The sequence below is a fragment of the Piliocolobus tephrosceles genome, chromosome 14 (genome assembly GCF_002776525.5).
Source record: "Piliocolobus tephrosceles isolate RC106 chromosome 14, ASM277652v3, whole genome shotgun sequence".
Taxonomy (NCBI): Eukaryota; Metazoa; Chordata; class Mammalia; order Primates; family Cercopithecidae; genus Piliocolobus; species Piliocolobus tephrosceles.
In genome coordinates this window covers 36698921-36718065 of record NC_045447.1, presented here as the reverse complement: position 1 = coordinate 36718065, position 19145 = coordinate 36698921, and positions in this window count along the sequence as shown.

The following is a 19145-nucleotide window of genomic DNA, read 5'->3' as shown; positions in this document are numbered from 1 at the left end:
GCTTCAAGTTAGATGAATACTTCACAATAATTTCTGAATAATCTATTAATAGATTTAATGCTTAAAATTTACTTTTAAATGTGTTCATAGTCCAGAATATGGTCGATCTTGATTAATGTTCCATATTTACTCAGTGTGTATTGTGCTGTTCTTCGTTGTTTGAAGTTCTATAAATGCAAAATAAGTCTAGTTGAATTACAAACTTTTCCCATTATTCTATCTTTTTCAGTGTTTGGTCAATGGTTTTGCTAACTACTGAGAGATAAGTGCTAAAATCTCCAACTTTATATTGTTTATTAAATTATTGAGATGCATGCAATTTGAATTAACTGCAACACATTTTAAATTGTTTATGTATCTTGCTGAAATGATGCTTTTGCCATTATGAAATATTCCTTCTTTATGAGACTACTCCTTTTCTTGAAGTCTTTGTTGTCTGATATTCCATATTATAATTCCACTTTCATATATTTAATGTTTCATGGCTTTATGTAATTAAAGTACATGCCCTGTAGACACCATATAGTTGCGTCTTGCTTTGTAATGTAGCTTGACGAGCTTTGCCTTTTAATTGTACGTTTGAATCCTTTTACATTTAATATAATTGTTTGTGATTAGATTTGTCTACTCACTTGAGCTTTGTTTACTTCTTGCCCTTTTGCCCTTTCTTTCTGCCTCTTACTTCTTGCCTTCTTTTGATTTAATCAAGTATTTATTAGAGTTATATTTTTTGTATTTGTATTTTTAGCTAAATTGTCCCATTTATACAGCAGTTACTCAAGGTATTAAAATATAGACTTAAATTTATGAAAGCTTAACTTCATATTATATTGCTTCACGTATAAGATAACAACCTTATAGTAGTAGTATCTACATTTACCTTTGTTAATGGATTTTTAAAGAATTTCAGAAACTAATCCTGTATATTTATTCATATTTCCAGTGTTTTTTTTTATTTTCTTGAAAAGGAGTCTTGCTCTGTCCCCTAGACTGAAGTGCAATGGTGCGATCTTAGCACACTGCAACCGGCCCCTCCCAGGTTCAAGCCATTCTCCTGCCTCAGCTTCCCAAGTAGCGGAGACTACAGGCCCATGCGACCATGCCAGGCTAATTTTGTATTTTTAGTAGAGATGAGGTTTGGCCATTTTGGCCAGGCTGGTCTCGAAGTCCTGACTTCATGTGATCCACCCGCCTCAGCCTCTCAAATTGCTGGGTTACAGGAATGAACCACTGTGCCTGGCTATTTCCAGTGTTCTTTATTCTTTCCCAAAGAATCATATTTTTGACTGACATAAACTTTCCCTCATTAAAAATCTTATACAGAATGTCAGGTGTTCGAACGTGCAGGTGATAAATTTCCTTAGCTTTTTCAAAATACAGGTTTAGTATATTCCCTATATGAAATGCTTGGGGCCATAAGTGTTTCATATTCTACACGTTTTTGGATTTTGGAATATTTGCATTATGCTTACTGGTTCAGCATCCCTGATCTGAAAATTTGAAATCCAAAATGCACCAGTGAGCATTTACTTTAATCATAATGTCAGCACTCAAAAATCTCTGATTTTAGAGCATTGTGGATTTCAGATTTTTATGTTAGGGGTACTCAATCTGTCTTAAAACACATCCATACCATCATTATTTTGGGAGAATTTTTGGTTTTGCTGATATAAAATTCTAGGTTTGTAGGTTTTTAATTTTTTTCAGCATCTTGAAAGTGTCATTCTCTTGCTCTTTCAGCTAATATTGTTTCTGAAAAGAAGTGCCTAGATGTGTTTTTGTTGTTGTTGTTGCTCATCCTGTTCATAGTACACAAAGCACCACAGACCTGTGAGGTTTTAGTGTTTTTTCTTTTTTTGTCAAGTTGGGGAAATTTTAAAATAGTACATATGGATATATACTTTCTGTTCATTCCTCCCTTTCTTTTTTTTCCCCCACAGGTCACTGGAACCTTTTTGTTGTTAGTTTTAATTTATTATTCTCTACATTTTTCTCTATAAAAATTGCTAGTGATTCATGTTTAGATTTATTTATCCTAACTTTGGCAATGCCTAATACTGCTGCTTAGCCAGTCCAATGATTTCATGTATTATATGTTTTAATTTTAGAACTAAATTTTTTCTTTTGAAATTTTCCATGCCTATTTATACTCTCCTTTATATTATTTTATATATTCATGATAATTATTTTAAAGTTCTATTCTGTTAAGTCCAAAGTGCCCGTCATTCATATAATTGTTTCTACTTTTTTTGCTTGATCAAAAATCAAATTTTCTTGCCTTTTCAAATGTCTAGTTGTTTCGTATTGAAGACTGGTCATTGTGGATTTCATTCTATGTTTTTTGAAGAGCGTTGGAGGAAAGATCAACACTCTTCGAACTGTTCAAATATTCATATTAGGATTAGGTTTGGTTTAGGTGGACCTATTTCAGATTTTCTCTCAGGCGTATGATGCATTCTTCAGTCTAGCTATATGGTTCTAATTCCTAAACCACGACCCTAATGTACTTTCAAGTAGATAAAGCTCAATATTGTATTCACTTCGCTAAGGTGGTAGAATTTGGACTTCAAACTCTCATCCCTAGTCCTACATACAAATCTCTGCCCAGTTCTTAAGTTTACCCAATATTTCTCAGTTTTTTAAAGAGGACTTAACAGTCAAATTTTGACTCATACTTTTATGTTCCCTTCCCTCTCAATTTACAGATGTTCTGGAAGCAGTAGATTATAACCTGAGACTCCTAAGCCCGGGAAAGTTGCCACATTGGGCTTGATCCCTCTCTTTGGCGTGGTGTGTCAAGAAGCTAAAGAAACTATGGACAAAGAGCTAACAAGAACAAGAAGAATGATATTTCATTAAATAGAGATATCAATAAAAAGAAAGAAATGATCCAAAGGTATAATGAGAGCTCTGCATCTCTGTTTTTGTTTATTTGTTTGCTTTTTTTTTTGAGATGGAGTCTTGCTCTGTTGCCCAGGCTGGAGTGCAGTGGCACAATTTCGACTCACTGCAACCTCTGCCTCCTGGGTTGAAGCAATTCTCCTGCCTCAGCCTCCCAAGTAGCTGGGATTACATGCAAGCACCACCATGCCCAGCTAATTTTTGTATTTTTGGTAGAGACAGGGTTTCACCATGTTGGACAGGCTGGTCTCAAACTCCTGATTGCATGATCTGCCTGCCTCTGCCTCTGGGATTACCAGCGTGAGCCACTGTGTCTGGCCCTCTCTATTTGATGGCAAAGATGATCTTTAGCAGCAACATGTTACATGACGCTTGGTGCATTTTAGATTTTTAATTGACCCTGATTTCATCATGCCAACTCTTTTGTCAGTCTACCCTTGTGGTAGAGAATTGGGCTCATGTAATTGACAGCCCCATCAGATGGAAGAAGACATTTTCTTATAAGAAGAAAATTATAATATTATCAGAAAAAGGAAGAAGTGTTCCAAGATAATTTAAAAAAATAAATAAAACATAAATTATTGCCTAGTACTAGGCTTTTATTCTATGCGTATTATTTAACTATTCTCCTCACTAACAGTGAATCTACCCCCTTGGACCTAAGATCTGTCTCTTCCACAGAGGGAGAAAACTCACTCCTTGTATCTAGCTCTGAGTCTAGAATATCCAGATTATATTCATTTTTCTTGGTCAACTGCAGTTCAGCAAATTTGCGGTTGTGTAGTTGTTAGTCATTTTACCTGTTCCAAATTCTGTTATCAGGGAACATTGTCCCTATCCCTTGTTTTTATTGGCATCAGGGAAGAAAGATTGTCTTGTTTTGACTGCACTTTAGTCTACCATTTTTATTTAGCATGATTGCAGGGACACAGGTTTTTGTTTGTTAGGGCTCTCTTTGGAAATATTTTTTTAAACTTGCAGATGAGGCAATTTGCATACTTTTTTTCCAAGGTCTAGTAACCAAACCTAAAGAGGCAGTTTAGTTGTGGTCTTTAAATGTAGACCTGCCTTAAGGCTTTCTGTTTTGGCGGCACTTTTAAGCGGTCTGCTTATCCCTTAGCCTTCAGTTAAGCTGCTTCCATTATTCATTTACCTCAGAAATGAAAGGTTGTAGTTATGAGATCCAACTAATCTGATTCTACTCCCACACCACAATTTAGGGATATAAATATTATCTTTGTCAGTACATGAAGCAAAGTCTTTAGACAGAGCTTAAGGCATTTGTCTGTACTCTGGCTGTTGCTAGGTTGTAATATTTTATTCCCATTGTTGTCTCCAATTTCTTACCTTTCATGTACTAATATTAATTTGAGGATAGGTAGTTGAGTTTTCTAACTGAACAGCGTACATACTTATTTGACTCTGAATCATTTGGATTGCTGACTCGAAGCAGAAAACTCTTTTCAAACAAAGCTGTATTTTCTTTCATCTTTTACATGAGCAGCTTGAATAAAAGCTTCACTTTTTCTACTGTATCTTATATGAAAAAAGGCATGAGAAGCAAATATTACCAATATCCCAACTTTTTTCTACCAAGTCCCCTAAAGACCTGTCTCAGATAGACAAATGGGTAGTAGCCAAAGATACAACAAACAAAAATGTGTCCAGGATCTTAATATTCTCAAACCTGAAGATGGAAAAGTGTTCATTCTTTAGTACATTTTATTATTTTTTTTGCTAATGTAGGGTTTGTTTAATGCATGGATTACTTTCACACTTCCAGAGCTTTTTCTATTATAATGGCAGAAAACAAATTCAAAACAGTTTCAGCACAAAGGGAAATGTATTGGCTTCCTGTTTAGCTAGTACTTATGGGAGTGATACTTTTATATTGTAGTTTACATGGTAATACACTATGCTGTACAAAAAAAAAAGTGATGTATAAATGAGCCAAAAGAATCAAATGATAGAGATCATTTATCACATATGGATCAGGGATTAAAATAGTAAAATATAATGATCAATAATCTAAAGCATTTACTCCTATCCAGACACTTTTCCTACAGGAAAGTATGTTTCCTGAACTACATATACCTATATAGAAATATAAAGGAAAGTTATTAGGGAGTGAAGCAAACACTTTGATGAGAGAGAGCAGTTATCCATTTATATGTGGAGAAAATGAGTTGTGGATGGAAGGCTAATTGTTGGGCATTATCTATGGAGAGTAACAAAAGTAGATCTGATTTTCATGTTGAAAGCCAAATGACAGAAATCAATGTGGTCAATGAAGAATTTTTGAAGAAAGCTACTCATAATTGACTTTTGGTTCCCCTATATACTCTCTGTAACATACTAACCTCAGGTCAATCTCAGCAGAAGCTTTAGCATTATTATATTTTTATTTTTATTTATTTAATTTATATTTTATTTCATTCAATTAAAGAATATAAAAGATCACAGAGTTGTTAGGATTTCATCTAGCTCAGCACTTTAACAGATGTTTAAATAGATTTAAAAAGGAAATTTTATAGATTTCTTTAAAAAATTATGGTAACCTGTTTTGTTACATTAAAAACACCAAAAACTCACCCATACAAAATAAAGACTTGCTTTATGGGCCAAGGCAAGGAGGAATAATTCTACACAGTAGTTGCCTATAAAAGTGTTCACAGGCCCTTGTAAGTCTAACAATATTATCTGTATTTTATCTTCTAAGTCACCTTGGCATGAAAGAAAACACACTTTTCATTTCTAGGAAATGATAATTTCATTTTGAGAGTAGTATCACTTAAGTAAAAGAAAGCCAGCAATTAACCTGATTTTAAAATAAACGTTTGATAACTATTGGTTTTTTTTAAACAAAGTAATGGTTAACTAACTTAAGTTAATCTAACCAGACTGATATATGTTCTGATAGGAAATAGACGATTATATATAGAGTTGATTGCACTTATATGTGCTCATTTCTCAGGCAACTTACAAAATTATGAAAATCTAAAAACCATACAGAACCAATGAAAATTTTTACCACCATTTTTCAGAGTTCTGCAATAAAGCAAGTCATAAAGTCAGAATGTGAAGCAATGACTTCATAGCATTTATGAAAAATAAAGAACATATCGTTATTAACAATTTTGAAGAAAGATCACTTTAGAGCTTTAACTTTAGCTGAAAAACGGCCTTATATAAAAGATTCATGACCTTGACTTGATTAATTCAATATGTTTTATTGCCTTATGTTTGGTTTAATTTAAGTTAGATTAGCTGCTATTAAAAAAGTTTTACCTTCAGAGCATCTTCCTTATTATCTAGAAGTCAATTTAGCATCAATAAGGTCACTTTATCTATAATATCATCTATTTAATCTTTACTGTTATAATTCCAATATTTGGGCAACAAATATCACTGATTTCCATCTGTATTTTCGGTGGTTGGTGCTTAACCATAATAAAAAGAATAATTTTATAGTACGTATGAACAGTTTTGGAAGATTTTTATCTTCTGCTCAATACTCGGTCATTGTATTGATTAGTCTTCCTAAAAACCAATAGTTTTATAAAATCAACTTCATAAATATATGGGGAATATTATTAAAATAAAAATGTTCAAGTGTCATCTCTTACCAGGAGAATACTATGTGAAGGGAACTGACCTTTGAGATAAAAATTGGTGGAGGAGGCATTAGAATGGTAGAGTTTTTATGAGCATTTGTAGTTAAATTATTATCAGTTTAAATTAGACTGTTAGTATTACGATGGTTAATTTTAGATGTCAACTTTACTGGATTAAGGGATACCTAAAGAACTGGTAAATAATCATTTCTGAATGTGGCTGTGAAACACACAGAGGAGACTGGCCTGTCAGACAGTGAACTGAGGGGACAGATTTGCGCTTAATGTGGATGGGTACCACCTAACATCTATTCAGGCTGGGTTCCTAGATAGAATACAAAGGAGGACAAAAGGTGAATTATTTTCTCCCTCTGTCTCTGGAGCTAGGACACTCATCTCCTGCTCTTGAAGATCAGAAATTCAGGCTGTCTGGCCTTTGTTCTCTTTGACTTACACCAGTGCCCCCATTTTCTCATGCCTTCAGCCTTGTACTAAGAGTGACACCATTGATTTCCCTGGTTCTGATGCTTTCAGACTTGGACTGAGTCACATTACTGGCATCTTTGGGTCTTCAACTTGCAGAGGACCTGTTGTCAGACTTCTCAGCCTCAATAATTATGTGAGCCAATTTTCATAATAAGTTCTCTCTTATCTACCTATCTTTCTATCTACCTACGTACCAACCAACCAACTAATCAACTATCTGTCTATCTGTCTATCCAATCTATCTATTATATTGGTAGGTCTCTCTGTAGAACCATGACTAATACAGATTCCAAATGTTTCAGCATATTATTTCATTTAAAACTTGCAAGAAATCTATTTGCTTGTTCTTATAGTTGAGGAAAGAGGACTAGAACACATCTATTTATGTCAAACCATCTCAAATTACTGATTACCATCACTTCCATTAGAATATTGCAATAAAATATTCATTGTAGTATTGAATGCTAGAAATGATGATTTTGCTGCACCTCAAAATATCAGAGAATTAGACTAGATAAAACAATTAGTTTGGTGCAAAAGTAATTGCAGTTTGTATCATTACTTTTAATGGCAAAAACTGCAATTTCTTTTGCACCAATACAGTAACTCTCAAGACTAGTTCCTATTACACTTTTAAACCTTGCTGTAAAACTGTCTTAGAAAAAGATGCCCATGATATAGAATTCTAATTGAAAGGAGAGGAGAGAAAAAAAAATAGGGAGAATAAACACATTAACACTTAACAATTTGTCAGGCCACTCAAGTGTTATAATTATGTTTTAAATTAATAACATATTTTCTATATCAGGATGAAGAGACATGAAGTCTTGGGAAATCTATACAGCAGGGTGTTTAGGGAGGGAAATTTGGAAGGGATTTGAAAGAGTAGAAGGAAGATTATTTAAGTAAGTGTTTTAGTCAGAAGCTTCTTCTGGTGTCTACTGGGTCCCCTGTGGATTATAGTAAGCTGTGGACCAGGCAAGGGTTGCCTTTGCTGGTTGGAGTATCATCAGGGGCAACGAAGTTGCTTTGGCTCTGATTTATGAGATCTTTTCTTCTCAGGTTATCTTGAACATTTTCACAGAGTAAGCAAAAGTGTGCAATAACTCGAGGCCTTAGCTTTAAACTGGCACACACCATTACGTCTGATTTCTTTAACCAAGGAAAACCACAAAGCCATCCAGATTTGAGGCAAAAAATCAAAGACAGAGAGAATATTTTTAAACACAGTAGGGAAAATTTTTTTTTCATATACAAGAGAACCTCCATACGGCTATCAACAGACTGAAATCTTGTTGGTTATAAAAGAGTAGGATGATATATTCAAAGTACTGGAGGAAAAAAAAATCCAGTCAATAATATTTTGCTGGACAAAGCTGCCCTTCAGATATTAAAGAGAGATAAACACTTTTACAGACAGATAAAAGCTAAGGGAGTTCATCAACAGTAGATCTGCCTTACAAGAAATGCTTTAGGGAGTTATTCAAACTGACACAAAATTATGCTGATTAGTAACAAGGAAACATACAATGGTCGAATATCACTGGTATGGTAAACATACAGTCAAGTTCAGAAGACTCTACCTCCACATGGAAGTTGCTGCAGAAAAACTTAAGTAATGTAAAAATGTTTGGATAAAGAGAGGTCTCTATTTTTTATTACTGAGAAGCAGAAAATTTAAAAACAGATTCTGGTCAAGAAAGACAGCAGAAGCCTATTCCCAAATCTTTATTATGTAAGTGGTTTAGTAATCTAGAGTTTGGATCCTTTAGGACTTATGTTTGGTAGCAGCAACTGTGATCAGAGGAATTTAGGGTGATGGGAAATTTCAAATGATCTGCTCCAGATAATAAAACATGGAATCAAAATAATCTAAAATGTAAATAATTCATATTCCATTTGCTTGTAAGCATATCGATCTCTCCAGCAAATATCAAACTTTACAATACTTTTGCAGACTATTACTTTGCAGACTATTAGTTGAATGTGTACTAATCAAATTTCCAAATCCAATGTGTAGTATGTTTTAATTGTGTAACTTACACAGTCTGAAAAATACAAATGATACTTCACTATTCATTTAAAATCAGAGGATGTTAAAAAGGCAATGATTCCAAATTTATGTTTAAGAAATTAAAACACAACATATTCAAACAATCAAGAGCAATATATATATACCTTATGGTTTTGTGAAACTAGAATCATTCTAGTTATTTGCTTCATTCTTTGTGCAACATACAATAGTGATAAGGGGAAACTAGAAAGTACTTCTCTAAGAAGATACACACGGCACTCTTAACCTTATTAGAAAAATTCTTGACATTGGGTCATCACAGTGAAGTATGAAATGGAGTTCTTTCAGATGAAAACAATCAGATGTGATGAAAAGTTTGGGCAACAGCCCCTATGAGATAAAGCAAATAAAACTGTTCTCCTTTGACCTAAACGAAGAAAGAATGATTCTGGATTTGCTAAGAGACTCCAGTGTATGAAATGGCCCTGCACAATAGATGAGAAGCAGTTTTCCTTTTACTAGACACAAGAGGAAAAAGGCTCTAATTAGATTATAAATCAGAGAGACAGTCTGTCCTGTAACAGTTACAAGATCCTGGAAAGAATTATTTTAAGAGTAAGAGTAGAATCTGCTACTCTGAATGAGAAGAGTCAATATTAATGGTACTCTGAAGAGCTTGGGCTGAGAGATGGCTTAGTTGACCTCTCCGTGAACACTTTAGCCCTGTGACTTGGTAAAAGGAGGCCTCAGTAAAATCTTTCAAGGAAAAATTCAAAATGGATCGCTACATTTCTGAATGGAAATGGAATGTGTATAAAAGATTCAAAATAAATCACTCCTCATTAACAACTATTTAAGTCGATGAAAAAAAAAAAACACTAAAAAAAATTCCATAATTGTCTACCAATTCACTAAAGTATCAAATGCTAATATCATACAATAATTTGAATGCTAACATCTTACAAAAATGTTAAAAACAACAGGGCATGAAAGAGCAGGGGTTACCAGCAGTTTCTTGCATTTTGGGAGGTATAATCTGAAAAATAACTTACAAGGGTAAAAATAAACCAACAAAATCTACTAATAATTCATATGGTAGAATATAAGTTCAATATAATTTCTTAAAGTACTCCGTAGCAGAAGAATTGCTTGAACCTGGGAGGCAGAGTTTGCAGCGAGCCGAGATGGCGCCATTGCACTCCAGCCTGGGCGACAAGAGCGAAACTCCGTCTCAAAAAAAAAAATTCCAAAATACAGAAGAAAATAATAAAACATAAATCTACCAGTCTAAAGAATAGAATAATACAGAAAAAATAATGTATGGTATGATAAGCATAATCCTAAAAATAGATAACTGAAATAAATATGTAATTCACAAATAGGGAAACAATCATGAACACAATGGAAGAGAAAAAAAAAAAAAAAAGACTGAAATAGGTCACAGCCTCTAGAAAACTCAAGAGAAAAAAATTCCTCAAAAAATACATTCTGACTTACTATTTCCTATTAAAAAAAAAAAAAAAAAAAATCTGAACTTCAAAAAGAAAAACAAGTAAATATAAGAAAACAGTCTTCTAAGGAACAAAAATTATTCTAATTTCAGAATTTCCTTTGCAATAACAAACACTAGAAGACAATAAAGTTCTGTTGTAAGAATTTTGAAGAAAAACAACATGTGTCATGTATTTTACTCTCAACTTAAAGAAATATATGTGATGTATGATAATGAATGAAAATACAATCTTACATATGCAAGGGTCCTAAAAATAGCATGTGAGCCAGGACAAAATGAAAATATTTAAATATACATGTTAACTAATGAGAGAAATAGGAAAATGAAAATCTTAGGAATAGAGAATTCATGGTATAAATATTTGAGAATAAGTAGAGAAAAACAAAAATATACTTTATAATTGTAGCTATTCTTATGAATACTGAAACAGATATAAATATATACTTAAAACCAGTGGAAATATATATGTTGACCATATGTCAAGCATGCCAAAAGAACAGCTTGGGGAGCTCCCACTGACAAATACAAGACAGTTTTAACATAAAAGTGAATAATGCCATAATTTAATTATATATACCAAATGAACAAATAACAATTAAATGAGGGGGAAGGTAAAAGCCCTTTACAAAAATATCACAACTAAATTATGAAGGAGATACATGTTTTGAAATCAACATTCTAAACAAAGTTTAATATTTTCGTTTAACTTAATGTAATTTTTTAAAATTTGGGGGGTCCATTAAAAACATTTAATTTTTAATGTTGTGGGTACATAGTAGGTGTGTATATTTATAAGATACATGAGATATTTTGATACAAGCATGCAATAGGAAATAATCACATCATGGAGCATGGGGTATCCATCTCCTCAAGCATTTATCAGTTTGGAAGCACATATTTGTACTTATTTGGGGGGGACATTGTGATGTTTTGATATACTATATAACTTAATAATCAAATCAGGGTAATTGGCATATCTGCATTTCAAATATCATTTCTTTGTGGCAAGAACATTAAAAATCTCTTCTAGTGACTTTGAAATATACATTGCATTACTATTGACTATATCATCCTACTGTGCAATGGCGCACCAGAATTTATTTCTCTAACTAACTATAACATAGTTCATTTAAAAATGAACATAATAATTGATTCAGGCAAAGATCATCAATAAATGTTAAAACCATGGGGAGAAAGACTGTTAAAAGAGTATAATTTTTACACGGGTTCATAGAATTGACCCAAAGAACGGTTGTTAATTGCAAAAAGAAAAATTTTTTTTACCATGTAGAAATCTGGGAGATACCACCTTAACACAGTGATCAAATTTGTAACACAGAAGTAACAGAGTGTGACCTGTATTTTGACTTCATTGTTATCTGGTATGTTGCATAGAGAAGGGAAAGATATCACTATGTATTAATAGTATCTGGAAAGAAAAAAAAATTTGACTCAACCTAATCATGAGGAAACAATGAAACAAACTAAAACTAACAGAAATTCTGCAAAACTACCGGGTTGCATGCATACAGTATTTCGTGGCACAAAATATAAAGTTTTGGGGAACTGCATTTTGACTGTTTCTTCGTTGCTTTAATTTATTAAAGAAGACTAGAGGATCATGACAACTTAATAAAATGTTTACTGAATCATTGCATCCTGGATGAAAACAAGCAACCCAAAAGCAATAAAGCATAATATTGAAACAAGCAGAATAATTTCAATATGGACAGTCATTTAGCTATCAATATTACACTGATGTTAAATTACATCCATGTTTGCGTCTGTGTGTGTGATTTTGTAAGAGAAAAATAATGTACATGATCTGAAGTATTTAGAGAAGTGTCATATTATCTGCAAACTGTCATACATGCACACACATATAAATGCACATATATATGAGTAAATATAGATAATAGATTTGTGTGTGTGTGTATGGGAGAGAGAGAGAAATGATGCATCTGGATATATATAGGTTTGTGTGTTGTTCTTAGAATTTTTCTACAGATTTGAAATTCTTAAAAAGTTTGGGGGGAATTTCTCTATTCTTGAATATTAAAACTATAATCCTAATATGGATATATCCATATATCTATATGGATATATGCACATAAATAAGTTGGAAGTTATATCACCACACTACTGGTAGTTATTCCTACCAGTAGAGAATCAAAATATCAATTTTTTTTATCATTAATGATTTTCTATGCTTTCCAAACATTTTATTGTGGACAAATTCACTCGTATTCAGTGATAAGAAACAACAGAAATAACATTTCAAAATAATTTAAAAGTATATGTGCTTTTGAATGCTTTTCTCCAAAAGTTATGAAACTTTTCCCATTTGTAATATTAATATCCTCTACTAAGTAATTAATTTCTCTTGTTACTTGCCATTGCAAAGATGTATTCATAGTTTTCCAGTTCCTCCCTCATTGTCAGCTGTTAATACACACTCCTTCATTTCTCTTAAGGACATCTGTTCTGTCCTTTCAACATTTGCATTGCTCTTCCTGGAATACGTTCTAATGTGTTTATGCATTTCTAGGACACATGTCCAGGAAAAAAAATAGAAAATACTTAACTAAATGCATAAAATCATAAACACCTTAAATGGTGTTAATTGCGGTGCTTACGAGGACTGTCTTTGGGGTCAGACAAGCTTATCTGAATTACATATTAACCAATTAGTAACTTTTGTATCTTGCCAGTTGCTTAGCTTCTCAGATACTTTGTCTTGTCATTAATTTCATGGTCCACTAAAAAAAGTAAATGAGAAATTTGATAATGCAAAAGGCTTGCAATTTATACTTAATAATTGTCAACTTTTTCCCCTTTCTGAAACATGCCCATTATCAATACAGGAGAGCTAGTGCTCCTTCCATTTTAAAACATTCCATATCATTAGAAAAAGAACAAGACCTATAATCCTTCTAAGAATGTTAAAGTATCACGCTAAGCAAGATAGTAAATTATTGGCTTAGTTATTTAATATTCACCATTGAAAATCCAGTGAACGGAGAAAATCACTAAAGAGTAATAATCACGTTTCCTTAAAATGAAATGCTTCATTTGCAAAATTTATGTTGTAAGAAACCCTAACTTAGGAGAATCTGTTTTTTTTTTTTCTCAACAAAACCTTTACAATTTTAGAAATTTTTAGAAAACATTTGTTATTTCGTAAGATTTTGAAAAGCATCTCAGTATGTATGTATGTATGTATGTATGTATGTATGTATGTATTTAGACAAAGTCTTGCTCTGTTGCACAGGATGGAGTGCAGTAGTCAGACCTCTGCTCACTGCAGCCTTGATCTTCTGGGCTCTAGCGATCCTCCCACCTCAGCCTCTCAAGTAACTGGGACTACAGGCACGCCACCACAGCAGGCTAATTTTGTTTTCTATTTTTTAGAGATAGGGTGTTACTCTGTTGCCCAGACTGGTGTTGAATTCCTGGACTCAAGCCAATCTCCCACCTCGGCCTCCCAAAGTGCTGGGATTATGGGTGTGAGCCACCATGCCTGGCCTGGGAAGGGTTCTCTTTAGGACAAAGAAGACAATTTATACAAAATTTTCTTCAAAAATTTATGTCTTCCTCCCAAACCACTTAAGCTTTGTACCTTTATCTTTTTGCTTCAATAATTTATTTCTTTTACTTCTTCTAGTATATAATTTTGGAAGATCATATTTTTCTTTAAATTTACTATTGAGAGTTTTTCACAAATTAACCCAAAAGAGAACTTGTTAAAATATTCTCCTATAATAATATTGCATACTGCCTATATGCATTCTTTTGCTCATTTCTTCTGATATGGATTTTAAATTTGATTCTGTTGCATGATTTTGAATCACAGAACCAGAATACATATAAAACAAGAGATATTAATGAAGAAAAGGAACCTATGAAATAACCTTTTTTTTTTTCCACATCAAAAATGTTCTGGGAATTTGAGAAGTTTCTAGCTTGTTTAGAGCACCGAGCTTAGGTTTCAATTGTTCTCTGTCTTGTAACAAAACTCATGTTACTTCTTGCTTCCTAATATATTCCTGACTTAAAATTTTAGAGATAATTTTTGACTGAAATTCTGTTATAGTTTGTTGAAAGTCTCAGTTTTTAGTACTGTGGCAAAATTTGTATTCTGAGCTTTCACAGTAATGCTTAGTAAAAAACTAAACAGATTTTCTTTTCCAAAAAAATTTGAGGTAAAGCTTGTGCAATCCAAATAAATCTGGAGCTTAGTTAATAGAAATATAGCCATGCTGGTTTCTTAGCTGTCATAAACATCATGATTATGTAAAATGTCAAAATTAGGAGAAACTAAGTAAAGGGTATACGATAATGCTGTACTATCTTTACAATTATTCTGAACAAAAAAACTTACTCTAAATAAAAATGTTTATTTAAAAATATATAGAGATATATTTTAATTTCAACATTTATGTCACATACAGGGGTATAAGTACAGGTTTGTTATATTGGAATATTGTGTGATGCTGACGTTTGGGGTACAGATCCCATCAGCCAGATAATCAGGATAGTACCTGAAAGGCGGTTTTTCAACCTGCTCTGCTATTCCCACCCCGCCTTGCAATAGTCCACAGTGTCTATTTTCCCATGTTTATATCCATGTGTGCTCAATGTTTAGCTTTTATTTATAAGGGAGAACCTCTGGTATTCGGTTTTGTGTTCCTGCATTAATTCCATTAAGACTGTGTCCACCAACTCCATCCATGTTACTACAAAGGACATTATTTTATTCATTTTTACAGGTCTATAATATTTTATGGTGGTTATGTACCACATTTTCTTTATCCAATCTGCCATTGATGGGCACCTAAGTTGATTTTATGTCTTTGCTATGGTGAATAATATAGCAATGCACACATCAGTGCACGTGTCTTTTTAGCAGAATGATTGATTTTCCTTTAGGTATATACCTAGTAACAGGATTTCTGAGTCAGTAGTATCTCCAGACTTCTTTCTATGGTGACTGGACTAAATTACATACCCACCAACAATGTATAACTGTTCTATGTTCTCCAAAGCCTTGCCAGCATCTTTTTTCCCCCCTTTTGGTAACAGTCATTCTGACTAGTGGGAGATGGTATCTGTATTAGTCCAATTTCACACTGCTATAAAAATTGCCAAGATGGGGTAATTTATAAAGAAGAAAGGTCTAATTGACTTGCATTTTAGCATGGCTGTGGAGGCCTCGGAAAATTACAATTATGGAGGAGGGCAAAGAGGAAGTAAGGCACCTTCTTCACAAGACAGCAGGAAGAAGAGTCAAGCAAAGGGGGAAGAGTCCCTTATAAAGACCATCCGATTCCATGAGAACTCACTCACTATCACGAGAACAGCATGAGGGAAAACACTCCCATGATTCAGTTACCTCCACTTGGTCTTTCCCTTGACATGTGGGGATTATGGGTATTACAATTCAAGATGAGATTTGGGTGGGGACACAAAGCCTAACAAAATCAGTATCTCATCACACTTTTCATTGCATTTCTCTGATGATTGGTAATGCTGAGTGTTTTTCATGTCTGTTGATTGATTGTGTATCTTATTTTGAGAAGTGTCTGTTCATGTCAATTGCCCATTTTAATGGGATTATTTATTTTTTTCCTTGTTGCTTTAAGTTCCTTATAGATTCTTGATATTAAGCCTTCTCAGGCGCATAATTTGCAAATATCTTCTCCCATTCTGTAGGCTGTCTGTTTAATCTGTTGAATTTCTTTTGCTATGCAGAAGCTCTTTAGTTTAATTACGTTCAATTTATCTACTTTTGTTTTTGTTGCAATTGCTTTTGGGGACTTAGTCAAAAATTATTTTGCCAAGGTTCATGTCAAAAAGAGTATTTCCTAGATTGTCTTCTAGAATTTTCATAGTTTGAGGTCTTATATTTAAATTTTTCATTCATTTTGAGTTAATTTTTGCATATGGTAAAAAAGTATGGGTACAGCTTCAATCTTCTGCCTATGGCTAGCCTTTATTCCAAAACCATTTATTTAATATGGAGTGTTTTCACTATTTCTTGTTTTTCTTGACCATGACAAAGATCAGATGGTTGTGGGTGTACAGATTTATTTCTCAGCTTTATATTATTTCCATTGGACTATGAATGTTTTTCTGCACTAGTACCATGCTATTTTGGTTACTGTATCTTTATAGTATACTTGAAAATCAGGTAGTATGATGCCTCTTGCTTTGTTCTTTTTTGTTTAGGATTGCTCTATTTGGGTTCTCTGGTAGTTCCATGAATTTTAGAATAATTGTTTCTAGTTCTGTCAAGAATGGCATTAGTAGTTTGATAGGAATAGCCCTGAAAATATGGATTGTTTTAGGTAGTATGGACATTTTTAGAAAATTGATTCTTCCAACACATGAGTATGGAATATTTTTCTATTTCTTTGTGTAATCTCTGATTTCTTTCAGCAGTGTTTTATAGTTCTCTTTATCAAGATCTTTCACTTCCTTTGTTATCTGTATTCCTAGGTATTTCATTTTCATTGTGGCTACTGTAAGTGTGCTTGGGTTCTTTATTTCACTCTCAGCTTGGTTATTGTTGGTGTGTTGAAATGCTCCTCATTTTTGTGCATTGATTTTGTATTCTGAAACTTTACTAAAAGTGTTTATTAGTTCTATACACTTTTTGGCAGAGTCTTTAGGATTTTCTAGGTATAAAGCCATATTGCAAGCGAAGAGAGATAGTTTGACTTCTTATTTTCCTACTTGTAGGTCTTTTATTTGTTTCTCTTGCCTGATTGCTCTGGCTAGGACGTCCAGTACTATGTTGAATAGGACTGCTGAGAGTGAGAATTCTTGTCTTGTTCCGGTTCTCAACGGGAATGGTTCTAACTTTTGCCCATTTGGTATGATGTTGGCTGTGGGTTTATCATAGCTGGTTAATATTATTTTGAAGTATGATCTTTCAATGACTAATTTGTTGAGGATTTTATCATAAAGGTATGTTAGATTTCATTGAAAATCTTTTCTCTGTCTATTGAGATGATCATATGGTTTTTGCTTTTAATTCTGTTATGTGGTAAATTGCAATTATTAATTTTCATATGCTGAATCAACCTTGTACCCCTCAAATAATGCCTATTTGATTGTAGTGTATTATCTTTTTGATATGCTGCTGGATTCAGTTTGCTAATATTTTGTTGAGAATATTTGCCTGTATTTTCATCAAGGATATTAGCTTGAAGTTTTTTTTTTTTTTTTTTAATTTCATTGTTTCTCTGCCTTATTTCGGTATCAGGCTGATGCTGGCTTCATAAAATGAGTTAGACAGGAGACCTTCCTTCTCATTTTTTGGGGAACAGTTTCAATAGGATTCTATCATCTTTTCTTTGTACATCAGGTAAAATTTAGTTGTGAATCCCTTTGACCCAGGGCTTTTTTCAGTTGATAAGTTCTTCATTACTGATTCAATTTCAGAAGTTGACATTGTTCTTTTCATGGTGCAAGTCTCTTTTTTATTCAATCTTGGGAGATTGGGGGCTTCCAGATATGTATTTACTCTAGGAATTCTAATTTGTGTGTATAGTAGTCTGGAGGATCTTCTGTATTTCTGTGTGGTCAGGTGTAATATCATCTTTGTTGTTTCTGACTGTGCTTATGTGGATCTTCTCATTTTAATCTAGCTAATGTCTATCACTTTTATTTATTCTTTCAAATAACAAACTCTTGGTTCCATTGATTATTTTTATGGATTATTTTGTCTCCATTTCCTTCAGCTTTTCTCTAATTTTAGTTATTTTCTTTTTCTAGCTTTGTGGTTGAATTGTTCTTTTTTTCTAGCTCCTTTTGGTGCAAAGTTAGACTGTAAATTTGAGATATTTCACACATCTTGATGAAGGCATTTAGTGCTATGAACTCTCCTTTAAAGATTGCTTAGCTGTATCCTGGAGCTTTTGGTAAGTTGTATCACTATTTTCATTAATTTCAAAGCATTTTTAAAATATCTGCCTGATTTCCACCGCTCACTTGAGTTATTCAGAAGTAACTTGTTTAATTTCTTTGTAATTGTGTAGATTTGAGTCATCGTTTTGATATTTTTTCTTCTATTTTTATTCACTGTGGTCTGACAGTGTGCCCGGTATGATTTTAATCGTTTTGAATATATTGAGACTTACTTTATAACCTGGTGTGTGGTCAGTCTTGGCATATGTTCTATGTGCCAATGAGAAAAATGAGTGTTTTGTGCTTCCTGGGTGAAGTGTTCTGTAGTTTTCTATTAGATTCAACCGCTCAAGTGGTGAGTTAAAGCCCAGAATTTCTGTGTTCGTTTTCTGTCTCAGTGATCTCTATAATGCTGTCAGTGGGCTGCTGAAGCCTCCCATTATTGTTACGTCACTAAGTGTTTTCGTAGGTCAAGAAGAACTTGTTTTATGACTCCAAGTGTTCTAATGATGGGTGCATGTATTTTATCATTGTTAAGTCTTCTTGTTGGATTGTACCCTTTATCAAAATGCAATGCTCTTTATTGTCCTCAATTGTTAAAGGTTTAAAGTCCATTTTGTATCATATAAGAATAGCGACTCATATTCTTTTTTTTATTTTCCATTTGCATGGTTAATCTTTCTTCATCCCTTTACTTTGGGCCTCT